At 45.9% G+C, this 13,603-nt stretch overlaps 1 long non-coding RNA gene across 2 annotated transcripts; it reads right to left on the reverse strand.

Moving 5' to 3' along the window:
- Window positions 1–9,530: 9,530 nt before the first annotated feature.
- LOC136502266 (uncharacterized) lies at window positions 9,531–11,620 on the reverse strand. Of its 2 annotated transcripts, none has more exons than XR_010770458.1 (4): window positions 11,510–11,620; window positions 10,637–10,872; window positions 10,429–10,564; window positions 9,531–10,345 (listed from the first exon to the last, which is right to left on the reverse strand). It is a non-coding gene; the product is annotated as an uncharacterized lncRNA (long non-coding RNA). The 2 variants fall into 2 exon arrangements; XR_010770457.1 differs by having other exon boundaries at window positions 10,637–10,875.
- Between the last annotated feature and the right edge of the window lie 1,983 nt (window positions 11,621–13,603).

Here is a 13,603-nt window from a genome sequence, read left to right on the forward strand (position 1 = left end):
CGAGCAGCCAAGGTGAGTCAACGGAGCAGCACTGGGCGTGGCCGCTGGCGGCATGTAGCGTGGGACCCGATGTGCCTCCAGCCAAAGTAGGGCAGGACATGGCACGGCAGAGCTCGGTCGGCGTCCTGAACAAGCGCGTCAGCCGAGCAGCAGCGGTGGCCACGGTCAGCGCGCGGTTGCAGGCGGGCTTGGCACGCAGCGCAAGGGCAGTGCGCGTGCACAGGCGCGGCAGTGGGATGCGACCGGCGTGGCAGTGGGACACGACCGGCGTGGCAGTGCGCGTTGGCAGGCCAGCAGCGGTGCCAGGCCAAGTGGTGACCACACCCAGAGCTAACCCATGTGTCGTGCATGCTTTTTAAAGCAGTTAGAAAACTTGTACACAATGCTCCAAATGCCAGACTAATTGTTCGATGCGCAAGAGGGTACATCAAGCTATCCACCGAAGTCATGACATCGCGCAACCTCCTAAGCCGATCGCCCTACAAAACTTGCCAAAAGTGGGCTTCGTCGACCCCTTTTAAAACTTACTCGGAATGACGTCGATTCAAACGATTTCGCGTCGAATCCCAAATCCGACCTACTAGATGTACTAGCTAGCTATCCTTGTCCTCGACCGCACATGTTTTATCGCCGTTCACAAAACGTTCTATAGCATTTTTGTTTCGACAAACATTCGATTAGAATACTAAACAATATTATGCGACACAAAACGCAGCATTCGTTTTTTGTTTCATATAAATGTTTCCAGTGCCGAACATTGATTTGTAATTCCTGTCATACACATTTGCACATAGGTAAGATGCTCATGCAATGTTTTAGCAAAATGGTACAATGTAACACCCAGGGTGTTACAGCAAAGCCCCCACCCGCTGCACACTTAACATGCACGTACACCCCCTCCTTCCTTGCCCCCGCTCCCCTCTCCCCTCTCCCAGCTGCCTCCACACCCCTCCCCTCTTCCCGCCAGCGCCACCCCCTCCCTCCCTCCCCTCCTCCCTTTTTGGCGCCGACGCCCCCCTCCCCTCTCTCTCCGGCGCTGGCGCGGCCCCTCCCTCCCCTCCCTCCCCTCCTCTCTCTTCGGCCCTGCCCTCCCCTCCCTCCCCTCCTCTCTCTCCGGCGTCGGCGCGGCCCCGCCCCCTCCCTCTCTACCGTGCCCCCTCCTCTCCTCCGCGCCCCCTCCCCTCCCTCTCTAGCGTGGCCCCGCCCTCCCTTCACTAGATCCGCCCCGCCCTTAGCTCCCCTCCCTCCTCCCCTGCCTCCTCCCTAGATCCACCCGCCCGTGCCCTCTCTTCAGCGCCGCCACGCCGCTCCCCTCCCTCCCCTCCTCCGACGCGCCCCTCGTCTCCCTCTCCGGCGTGGCCCCGCCCTCCCCTCCCTCTCCAGATCTGGGCACCGCCCCTCCCCTCCTCCTCCTCCCTGGATCCGGACGTCGCCGCTCCCCCTCTCTCTCTCTCTCTCGGTGGCGGCGTGGTACTGGTGGTGGCATGGCGTCGGCGGGAGGCGTGGTGGTGGTGGTGGCATGTCGACGGTGAGCGTGGTGGCGGCGGGCGTGTCGGCGACGCTGTTGGTGGAGGGGCTGGCGTGGTGGTGCTACGGCTCCCGATGTCCTCCGCGTCGGGATCCCCGACCTCCGCCGCGGCCGTCGTCGGCATCAGGATCCCCGCCCTCCGTCGCCGCATCCGATGGTAATGTCACTGTCTTCTGGAGGCAATTTGTTCTAGGGTTATGGATCTAGAGGATTCTTGTTCTAATTGGAATTAAAAACTCATGTATCTGAAAAATGTTTGATTTCTGTTTAGTTAATTTCCTAGATCTTTAATTTGTATCCTTTTAATTGCTCAATGCTTCCTTATTTTAGGCAAATAGTTAATTGTAGTGAACATCAGACTGAGGTATACTACAATTATTATGAATTCTTTTTACTGCTTAGTTATGATCCAATTTCTTTTAGGTTGTCATACCTGTTGGTTAAATTGATTGTAGCTAGCAGATGGAGTACCTAGTTTTCTGAAAAATTAATCGCTTGGAGTGGGGAGGATTACTAAAGTTGCTATCTTTAGTTAGGATTTTTGGGAAAAATATACATATGTGTGCCTCTAAATTATATAGTGTTAAAAAGCTAAAAACTGGTTCTTAGTTCATAGTTCAGTGATTGTTCAAACCACAACAAAAGAATTTTAGAATTTATCCTGGTTAAGAACTTGCTTGATGTTCAGAGTTAAACGTGAATGTACACTGGCTTTTGGTTGCCAATGTTCTTTTTCATATAGTCGTATGGATTTGTTGCTTTAAATGTTGAAAGTGAAAAAACAGTGCTGCTTGATAGGTTGCATAATACATGTTCTTATGGAATGTTAATTATTTTTCTTTTACTGCTAAAAGCCTTGTCACACCCAGCTCTCGCCTGGATTCCTAGTTGCCTCTGAAACCATGATCTGTACTATATTTGTTTCCTTCTCCATATCTCAAAAGGGACTTGCATACATTTTTGCCTTTTCATCTAGCTATGGGATGTGCTTTCTTGTTTTCTATTTTTATTCATGCATGTTTTTTTCCACTGCTCCAAATTATTCAAATAGCCTACCTGTGCTCTTGTTACATTTAGATTGTTAAGGAGAACCAGAAACTTCACAAAGGCTCTGTTGAGATTGAAGATGACCTTGCTACTCTTGCTGATAAGGGTGTTTTCCTGGGGATATTCTTTGGGTTAGAGACTCTGAAATCTATGAGAATCGTGACATAGCAGGTAAATAATAACAAAAAATGATGTGGCAAACCTTTTTTTAAAAAACAGAGAGGATGCCAATGGTTTTAAGCGTTTGCTGCTTATATGTTTTAGATGAAATTTCAGAACAGAAGGCTGATATGCTACAGGTTGAGGAAGCGTTTCGAGGAACTCTGTTGACATAACATTTAGTGAATGAGTTCCGCATATCTACCGACTTGCTGATTGAGCTTGCTAGGAGGTGATGGTGACTTGCTTATTCTTTGTTTTTATTTTATTATTACATATCGTTGCGTTCTCAATGAAGATATGCATATGCACTGTCAAAAATTAGCAGCTGTTTCAAACCCCTATCATCTAGTACATATATTATTCACGTTCCAAACTATGCTCCATGGATGAAATCATTTTAGGAAACAACCGAGTTGAGATGTCAATTACTCACCACTGACCGCACTGCTACTCATTTCAATACCCTGTCTTTCAGCTTTGCATCTTTTGACTCTAACACATGGTCTGCTGTGATGCAGACATCTGAATTATGGTGGTTCTGGCAATCGCCCAGGTGCTGATGGTTTTACCTTCACTATTTTGGTAGCATAGTTTTTGAATTTTTTCTAGATGTTGATTAGCCTCTTAAATTTGTCATCTTCATTTCTATGTCCATATGGTTATTATGAGAATTATGTTGCCAGGAGCATGATGTGCATACAGATATGGTGGTACTAAGAGTGTTTTGTATGGCAGCTATTAAACTGAAATATGTTGAGAAAAAAAAAATTCTTTTGAAAATAAATTTGCCGAGTGTAATTCCCAAAAACACTCCGCAAACAATAATGGTATGTTGAGAAATTTTTTTTTTTGGAAAATAAGTTTGCCGAGCATAATTCCCAAAAACACTCGACAAACAATAATCCTTTGTCGAGTGTATTTTGGAAAAACACTCGGTAAACCACTTTTTTGCCGAGTGTCAAATTTGACACTCGGCAACCCATTTGCCGAGTGCGCGATAAAAAACACTCGGCAAATAGCTGTTTGTCGACATTGTAGATGTCGTGTGCTGTTTGTCGAGTGTTACACTCGGCAAAGCGTTTGCCGAGTGTTTTTTGGTCTTTGTCGAGTGCCTGTGGCACACAGCAAAGTCACTGTTTTCCGGTAGTGGCGAGAAAGAAGACCGAACACCCGATACATATATGGGTCTAGCAAACATGCCCGTGCGTTGCAACGGGATCCAATACACAGTGAGTTATAGCACAGGTTATGAGTTCGAGTAAAAAAACAAATTAACTTAGTGATAAAAATCTTTGTTTCTTAAGGAATCAAAGATTAAAATGAATGTGATCTCTTATTTATTGTTCATTTTTACTCTTATTATATTTATTAGAACAAGAAAAAACCAGGTGGAGAAAACAATGAAAACAAAATCAGAAAAGTCAAGCTACTCGAAGCAAGAAAAAACAGACAAACCAGAAAATAGTAAAAAAAAGAACAGAAAAGGAGCTCAATAAAGAAGTTATACCCTTCTTTCCTCTTTATTACATTTCTATTCTTATATTTTTGCATTTAGATTAAGATTCCTATTCTGGTTACTTGGAGTTGGAAAGATCTAATTGAATTAAAATTCATATTTATTCATATTATTATATATATTTTTTGGATTAAGATTCCTATTCACCCGAAATCGGAGAGATCTAATTAGATTAGAATTCCTAGCTATATAAAGAGAAGTGCTATAGACGGTTGTCCACATTAAGGGATGGCCGGATCAAAAAATAGGTGGAGATAAATTTTGCCTTCTTTATTATTACTAGCAAATATGCTCGTGCGTTGTAACTGGAGAAAAAAATATACATTCACGAAAACGAGGATCAAAATAATACATACCTATTTGTGTTTTGCTCTTTGTATAAAATTTTAAAGATATAATTTTGTTTTATGATAACTATGACATCCATGATATAAGCTAATTTGGCATTAATATGACGATATCTTATTAAAGATGTATCAGATTTGAAATACAACCTTGAGAGTTTATATTGATTAGCTAGACCATCGATCGAACCAGGTTGTAATAAAATAGTTGTATTTTCAATCAAAACTACATCAACAATCAGTTGGTTAAAAATTACGAAATATTATTTTTATTATTTTTTTATATTTATGGAAAAAAATAGAATAAGAGGTGAAAATGGCCGCTAAGGAAACGCCGAACGTGGGAAAAGAAACGGACCTATGGAAGCCAACTAAAACCGGACTCACCAAAATTGGACTCAGGAACGGACTCACGGAACACATAAAAAATGAAACGGACTCACGGAATCATGGAAGCAAGCCAAAATCGGATTTTGAAACACAACCAGACGCGGCGTATATATATAGATTGCATCTGACTTGTTCGCATGAGTAGTTAAAGTAGTTGAGGGAGGCGGAAAAAAATAGAATGAAAACTGACGATAAGCTGACAAAAGATTGTACTGTCGTCAAGTTTAGAAGACCATCAGATTTAATTATTTTCTCTGTAGGCTTACTTTCAGGGGTATTTCGAATTTCTCTATGGGTTTACTATAAAATATCTTTGTCAGTTAACCGCCAAGGAAATATTGATTGTTCTGTCATACCAATGGAACACTCCCGTCTGTTTCCCTTCAAGGAAATTATATTTTTTCTATCAAAACAACACCATCAAAGAAATTGGTAGCTGGAAGGAAATTGTCACATGTGTTACATGTTCTAATACATATTCAATCCAAGTACAAATTTACCAAATTTTTTATGTATAACTTAGGCCCTGTTTAGTTCCACTTCATTTTGCCAAATTTTTCAAGATTTCCCGTCACATCGAATCTTTAGACGCATGCATGAAGCATTAAATATAAATAAAAAATAAAACTAAGGGAAAATTGGTCTCATAGCATTGAAAGATCACCATATCCAAAAAATACCATCAAAACTTTGCCACTCCGTAAAATACCTATGAAACAGCGCAACGTCACCTGGATATAGCATTCTGTCACGTTTGGAACAAACGCCGTCGCCTCCGTCAAGCTCCTCACCTCGGACGCTGCTGACGAGCACTCCAGCGCCGACGCCGTACGCTGCCGGCCGCGCTCGCGGCTCAGCGAAGCCACCTCCGCCGGAGCTGCGCCGCACCAGCTCGCGATTCCGCCCGCAGCAGCGACGCCGGAGCTTGCCGCCATGGGCACCAGGGCCTGCCAGTGCCCGCGGCTGCCACCCTGCTTATACGTAGCACAGTGCCATGCATGCTCGTATGTATACGTTCAAGCTAACAAGTGCACCTCGACGTGCAGGCAAAGGAGCTAGCAAGCTAACAAGTATGTATACGTTCAATCAAAGAAGCTAGCAACCATTTGCACCGGCTTATACGTAGCACAGTGCCATGCATGCGCGTAAATGCGCCTCGACGTGTAAATGGAAAACAGCTAGCAGGTGCCAGTCATGATAAGTATGAAACTGGCTGTAGGACGCGTGCGTACGCCGGTCCATGGTTTGTATATTTCTGCAAAGGCGTACATCAACAGGATGGTGTAGCCTGGCGCGACTCGATCGGTACGTGATCTGGCCGGAATATCCTAAAACCCTCGGTATATACGGCTAGCATGTACGGGATTTCCAGGCGACGTATGTCTATCGGCTGCAAATCGTTGAGTCAGATATATGTGCGTATATATCTTGTTCCTTCAAATTATTCAATAGCACTCCATCTTGCTAGGCCCGCATGTCATGCGCTGCATAGGAGAGATGCTAGTTGATCCCGGTGTTTGGATGGAATACAATCGCCATGTACACGTCCACGCAGCCAGCAAATATCTCAACTGGCCTTCTTGAAACTTGATCACGAAGGATAATTATCACGCGGAGATAAGTACGCAAGCTGCCAGCGCCGGATATCTCGCTCTGCTAACGAACTCCGGCGGCGCGTGCTTGTGGCCCAACAGGCCAGCTGCTACCCTAATTGCCTGCCTATATAAAGGAGCCTCAGGACCCCCTGGGAGAGGCTAATCGCACTTTCCACCCACAAAGCAACTAGCGCCGCCGGGCTCTCCTGCCGCAAGCGCGTATTCGCAACCCGCCAACACCGACGTCCGGCCGCGAGGGAGCCCATCGGCGATCAGGCGTCTTCATCCAGAAGGCCGCCCGTTCGTGGAAACTGGCAGGCCCTGGTGCCCATGGCGGCAAGCTCCGGCGTCTGGCTGCTGCGGCGCAGCTCCGGCGGAGGTGGCTTCGGTGAGCCGCGATCGCGGCTCCGGCCGTCTACGGCGTCGGCGCTGGAGTGCTCGTCAGCAGCGTCCCAGGCAAGGACACAGGCGCCGGGCGAGCTCCATGGTACGAGGCCCTACGCCGCCACCGGTGACTCCCTACACTGTCCTCATCTTCATCGGCTACTATTTCCAAACGGAGGCGACGGCGTTTGTTCCAAACATGACAGAATGCTATATCCAGGTGACGTTGCGTTGTTTCAGTGGTATTTTACGGAGCGGCAAAGTTTTGATGGTATTTTTCGGATACGGTGATCTTTCAATGCTATGAGACTAATTTTCCAATTACCAAATAACAACGAAAAACGCTACAGTTGTATTTTGCAAAAAAAAAAATCGGATCTAAACTGGGCCTTACTTTCATAGCTTATACAATAGAAGTTCCAATAATTACAAAGAATTTAACATCAACCAACATATCGATGTTTTTGGCAGTCCATCTATAACTATACCACACATTCTACTGATCTACTCCTATGTTACACATGTACAGCAATGCCACCTACCACATCTAACATTCTGCAACTAAGTTGGAAGCACATTTTTCATAGAGGCACACCGGAGTCGATACCCATTTTCCATAGAGGCACAACTCACTGGGCTGTCCTTCACTTACTCCATCCCTAAATAAACAAAACAAAAATAGTCTTCATCCAAGAGTTACCTAAATAAGTCAAGCACATACCTATAAATTAGAATCCTAACGAGCTTTGAGCCAGTCCTCTTATAGAATGAAGTCAGCAACTCCCTGCAGCGCATAATTTAGAGACACCTTAATTTAAAATTATCGTCTCTTCATTCACAGCTCTTATGAACACAAAGGATACAAATTACCTTATCATTCTACCATTTACTGAAGTGCCCTTCTCTGGATCTTTACCAGTCCAGAAGAGATTCCATATTATCTCCTCCCCATGTGTTTAGGCCTGAGCTATGTAGCCTGTTCGTTTGGCTGTGGCGTGTCATAAACGATAGTAAATTTTCAGCCGGAACGGTATTTTTCTCTCACATAAACCAGCCAGCAGTACTTCTTCACGAACCAGCCAACCGAACAGGCTGATATATGTTGTGACTTGTGGCCAGTCCATGAATGCAACCACGTGGAAACTAATTTTAACACTTTTTAGAAATTAATTTTAAATCTAACACTATCGTTTTTTTTAAACTAACACTTTTGACCATGCCTATTGCCCTGGCATGGCCAAATGCCTGTGTCGCGCCATGCATGGTGACGCGGCAGCGAGCTGATGTGGCGGCGACCGAAATCGCTAACCGCTGACGTGGCAGGGTCTGCCGCGCCACCGATCTTGGCGCGTCAGTCACGCGCCATAGCTGATGGCGCGGCAAGGACAGGATTGAGCACTGCTGCTTGTCAACGCCGCGGCCGCTGCTTTAATTCAAAAGCTTTGTCTGCCACTTTGTCTCGGTATCCGTGCGTATCCCCACTGCTTTGCATCGGTGCCATATCTCCTGGGGGCAGCAGGAAAGCAGCGAAACACTGTGCCCATGCTCATGCCCTGCACAGCTGTGATTGTAGTACTTTTCTGTTTGGTCACAATCTGGTATTGGTACATTAATCCTAATGAGGCTCTTGAAGAAAATAGGTGGTGCTCTACACTAGCAATAGCAATTGGCTGTTCCTGAGAAGACCCCTACTGGCTACAGGGGACAGGGCTATGGGCTCTCTCAGTTCCGTCACGTTGCGACCACCGTTGCTGCCATCACCGGCTTGTCAGTTGGCACGTCGTACATACTCAGTTATGCTTCCCTTCGCTACTAGAGGCGAGCTACTCCACTAGCAGTCTATTCGCTTGGTCGTAAACGGCTTATCAGAACAGTATTTTTCTCTTACACCAAACCAGCCCGCAGTAATACGATCGTATCAGCACCAGCCGAACAGGTTGTAGAGCATGCATAACCATCAGCAGCCTGCCACTTGCACAGCTGCTCACGAGAGCACACTTGGTGCACAACACACCAGCAGCGGCTACCTTTGCCTCAACAGCCATGCATGCAACGTGTGAGCAGTGACATAATGCGCCGGGTAGTGTCCCTGGCACCGTAGCTCTGCACTGTTGCAAAGAGAATGCATAAATTAATTTACACTGTGCAGCTTGCTCACCTGCACTTGACGTTTTGCGCTGTACAGAATGCATAAATTAATTTTTCATTAAGATTTATAATACCAACTACCAAATAACTATATTAGATCTATCATTTTCTGAGCTAGACATTCTGAAGTTAATTTGGAATTAATCAATGTCCTCTTGCTACCTCTTGAGAAACAATTGTGTGGTTTGGTAAAATGCAAGAGCAGTCACTAAACTTTTTACGCGGTGTTATACGGGGTGGGGGCTCCATGCCAATTGGAGCACGCCGACGGCGGTGCTCCCAAATACTCGTATAAAAACAATTTAATCAGCTCTGCCACACGCATTGCCTGCCGGCTAACCAAAAGTGTTTTCACTAGTACTGTACTACGGAGTAGTTTTTATTACAGATACAGGCAGTATAAACAAACAACAAGCAAACGTCAAGGTAACTAATACAGATCGTGACAGAACACTCCTGCTAAATTTCTATTGTACTACCTGCAGGTCGGTAAACAACGTCACGTGGAGATCAGACAGATGCTGGAGTCTGGATACAAGATTCTCAAAAAAAAAAAAAGTATACTGTATACAAGAAAATGAAGAACGAGTCACGTCACATAGGACACAGTATTCTTTTTTTTCCTTCTGTCGTGTATAAAGTCACCGAAACAATGAAAAAAAAACTATACTGTATCCAAACTCAAGCATCTCTCGGGTCTAAGCTCCGGCTCTGTGAGCTCAAGCAGTCCTAGTCCTTGGTAGGGCAGGCCACAACCACAGGAAGGGCAAGCCGCAGAGGATGAGGATGAGCCCTAAGGACGACGTGGGGCCCCAGGTTTCCATGATCACATGGTGGCAGCACACGCAGCACGTTGGCAGGCAGTAGTGCTTTGCGGCCGCGGTGTCAGCCCGGCGAATTAATTCCGTCCTTGCCGCGCCATCAGCTGTGGCGCGTCACTGCCGCGTCAAGATCGGTGACGCGGTAGACCCTGCCACGTCAGCGGTCAGCAATTCCGGTCGCCGCCACGTCAGCCCGCTGCCGCGCCACCATGCATGGCGCGGCACAGGCATTTGGCCGCGCCAGGGCAATAGGCGCGGCCAAAAGTGTAAGTTTAAAAAAACGGCAGTATTAGATTTAAAATTATTTTCCAAAAAGTGTTAAAATTAAAAAAATATTCACCACATGCAAAAGGTTGCACCATCTATTCCATTGCTTTGCGTCGTGACATTTCCATGCATTGGGAGTTAATCTTCAAATGTGGAGTGAAATTTTACTTTTAAATTCATAAAGAATTTGAACAAAACAATTGTTAGCAGAGAACAAGAAACGAACAGCTGCAATAGAAGCCGAGGAATCTTCTCCTGCTATGGGTAACATCAGCACATAAATGATTGTTTGGCACATCTAAGACAAAAGGTATTCCATTAGGCCCAAAGGCACGCTCAAGCACTGTATTTTGCCCTCCAACCTGATAAAACGTAAGAATAAATTTCAATTTCCATATAACAACTGAAGCACAGATTTTCAAGGATGCACATACCATAATGACCAGTAACATCCGGAAGAATCAAAATAAGTAGCTGCAAATTCGTAGCCCTCATGTGAACATCCCTTAAAGCAGCTTCTGTGTGATTGGATGAGGGGATTTTTCAAGGATGCACATACCATAATGACCAGTAACATCCGGAAGAATCACAATAAGTAGCTGCAAATTCGTAGCCCTCATGTGAACATCCCTTAAAGCAGCTTCTGTGTGATTGGGTGAGGCTAACCGAACTTCTGTCATAGGCATTGGATTAAAATCTTGAAATAACATTGACATCAAATATGGGTTGTGTATAGAAATCACAAAGATGCAAATATGGGTTGAGTCAAATATGTATGGAGCACAAAAAAACTACCTTCCCATCAAACATTAATTAAGAGATAAACATCATACATTTCTTGCATACATAAGGCACACAAACCACAGATTTCAGCAAATAAAACCCTGGACCAAATTGAGCAATAATTACAAACGCTAGAAGTGCAGTGCTACTGATCAGGTAGGTAAGTTGTCTGGTAAATAAATTCAGAATCGCAAGCTGTCATTCACTCATCCGTCTGTTTATTCTTCTTTTTGTTTGCTAAACATGCTGAAATTCATCCATGCTTGCTGATTAATTGAGTTAATTAGTATTCGTGCAGAGTTGCACATTAAACCTTTTAGAGTCATATGCACAAAGTCATATCCACGTAGAGTTGCTTACTAAAATTTTTAACTTGCAAGCCTTACAGTTTAGTAATAACAAGAATATTGTACTCCGATAAATACAATACGATCTACATATATATAACTTGGTTCTGACACATCACAATTCCAAAACCCAGCTAAGATCCACAATAGAAGATGAAAGGCCCAGAACAAAATTACCTGTTCTTCTCTAAAAACATTTTTCCCCAATGGACGGATGCTTGTGATTGTCGTCGGCATCGTCTTTCGATTCTCTGTTGTCAATTCCAATCCGGCGAGACCAAGATTCAAACTTGGCGGGTTCAGGAAACAAAGATTAAATTTGTTTTAACAAGAAAGATTCGCGAGCTAATATCTAAGAGGAAAAAAAGGCAAAATAGAGAAACCTGTATCGAACACATTATGGAAAAAAGTGAAGAAGTTTGTGTCGAACGTGGAGTCATGTCGAACTTACCATGGATTTTTTCCCCGATCTAAGCTGGTGCCCCAATCCGAGCTGGTGGCTGGCTGGCTGGCTCCTCTGTGGTAGCACCTGCCGTAGGAGACCAACGCCCGAGCCACGGCGATTCTTTCTCCGCCGGACGGAGTTCTGCATCTGTCAGCTCCGACCGGTAGTCCTGCCTTCGCGTCAGGCGGTCGACGCCTCCATTGTCGTCCGCGCCTCCGTTCTTCCTCGCTTTGAGCTCCTCGGCCTCGGCCCTGCGCGCGGGCGGAAGGAGAGGCGGCGCTGGGAGCGGAGGAACGGCGGCCTCGGCCCTGCACGCAGACGGGAGGACCAGCGGTGCTGCCTGCGGATGAGAGGACCGGCGGCGCTGCGCACCGATGGGTGAAGCGGCGGCCATCCAGGGAGCGTCGAGGCTGCGGCGGCCATCCAGACGAGAGAGAGAGAGAGAGAGAGAGAGAGAGAGAGAGAGAGATATATATATATATATATATATATATATATATATATATATATATATATATATATATATATATATATATATATATATATACTATCCTATAAGCTGGCTACAGAATAACTTATTCTGTAGCCACTTTGAGTTATGATAATTACTATGTTAATTTATGAGATTATAGTAACTCCTTACTAAGTGGTTTAATATAATGTTATGGTAAATATCCCCATGTGTTATAGTAACCCAACTATCGTAAATATATATTGACATTATGGTAAATTAGTATATAAAATTATAGTAAATGGAGGTGGCTACAGAATAACTTATTTTTTAGCCGGCTATTGAATAGCCTCTCCCTATATATATATATATGGTAAGGCTATTCTGCAGCTGGCCCCAGAATAACTTATTCTATAGCCACCTTAATTTACGATAATGTTTATACCAATTTACGATAATGACAATACACATTTACGATACATGGGTTACTATAATTCAAGATGATACTTATCATAATGTTATAGTAAATCACTTGCGCGCATGGTTGTCGGTTGGATCTGTAGTCGCACTCTTGACTGCTCGGATGAATCAATGTTGATGGTCATTACCTCCTCCTCTTCGGGTACCCTAGTATTGGTCCTCGACACCGACGTTGAGCGGTTTTGATCATGCCACGCTGCCGTTTACCGCCACGTAGGACGCTGGCCTACATCTCAGCGACTGTGGGGTTCGCGCGCCACCCACTCATTTCCTCCCTCTCCTTCCTCCGGCTCCAGCAGCTCCAATCGAGCATGGGCGCCTCGCCCTCGCCGCACAGCCGCGTCCTCTTCGCGGTGACGTCTGACCTGACCTTCACCCTGCAAGCCTCGTCGTTCCGCTTCACCATCTCCCGGTGCTCGAGCGGCGACGTCCTCTTCGACACCTCCGCGGCGCTGGTGTTCAAGGACAGGTACCTGGAGCTAACCACGGCGCTGCCGGTGGACGGCCGGGCGTCGCTGTATGGGCTGGGCGAGCACACCAAGCGCATGTTCCGGCTGCAGCGCAACGACATGTTCACGCTCTGGAACGCCGACATCACCGCCTCCAACGTGGACCTCAACCTCTACGGCTCCTTGATGGTTGGGACGGACATGGTCGTTTCTATCTGAGTTATCCAGATCCCGTGCGCTTGCTTGCATCTGCGCGTGTGCCGTGGCCATAGCGTCGCCCTGCACCGCCGCACGCGTCGCGTGCTGCCACCTAGCATAGCCGCTCGTCGCCGCCACTCGTGGTCTCGCACACCTGTCGCCATACGTGGACCTCGCCTGGCCCTGCAGAGATCGCCCGCGTCCACCCATCCAGCCCCGTAGAGGTCGCGGGGAGCTCGCCATCGCGT

The sequence above is a fragment of the Miscanthus floridulus genome, chromosome 13 (genome assembly GCF_019320115.1).
Source record: "Miscanthus floridulus cultivar M001 chromosome 13, ASM1932011v1, whole genome shotgun sequence".
Classification (NCBI taxonomy): Eukaryota; Viridiplantae; Streptophyta; class Magnoliopsida; order Poales; family Poaceae; genus Miscanthus; species Miscanthus floridulus.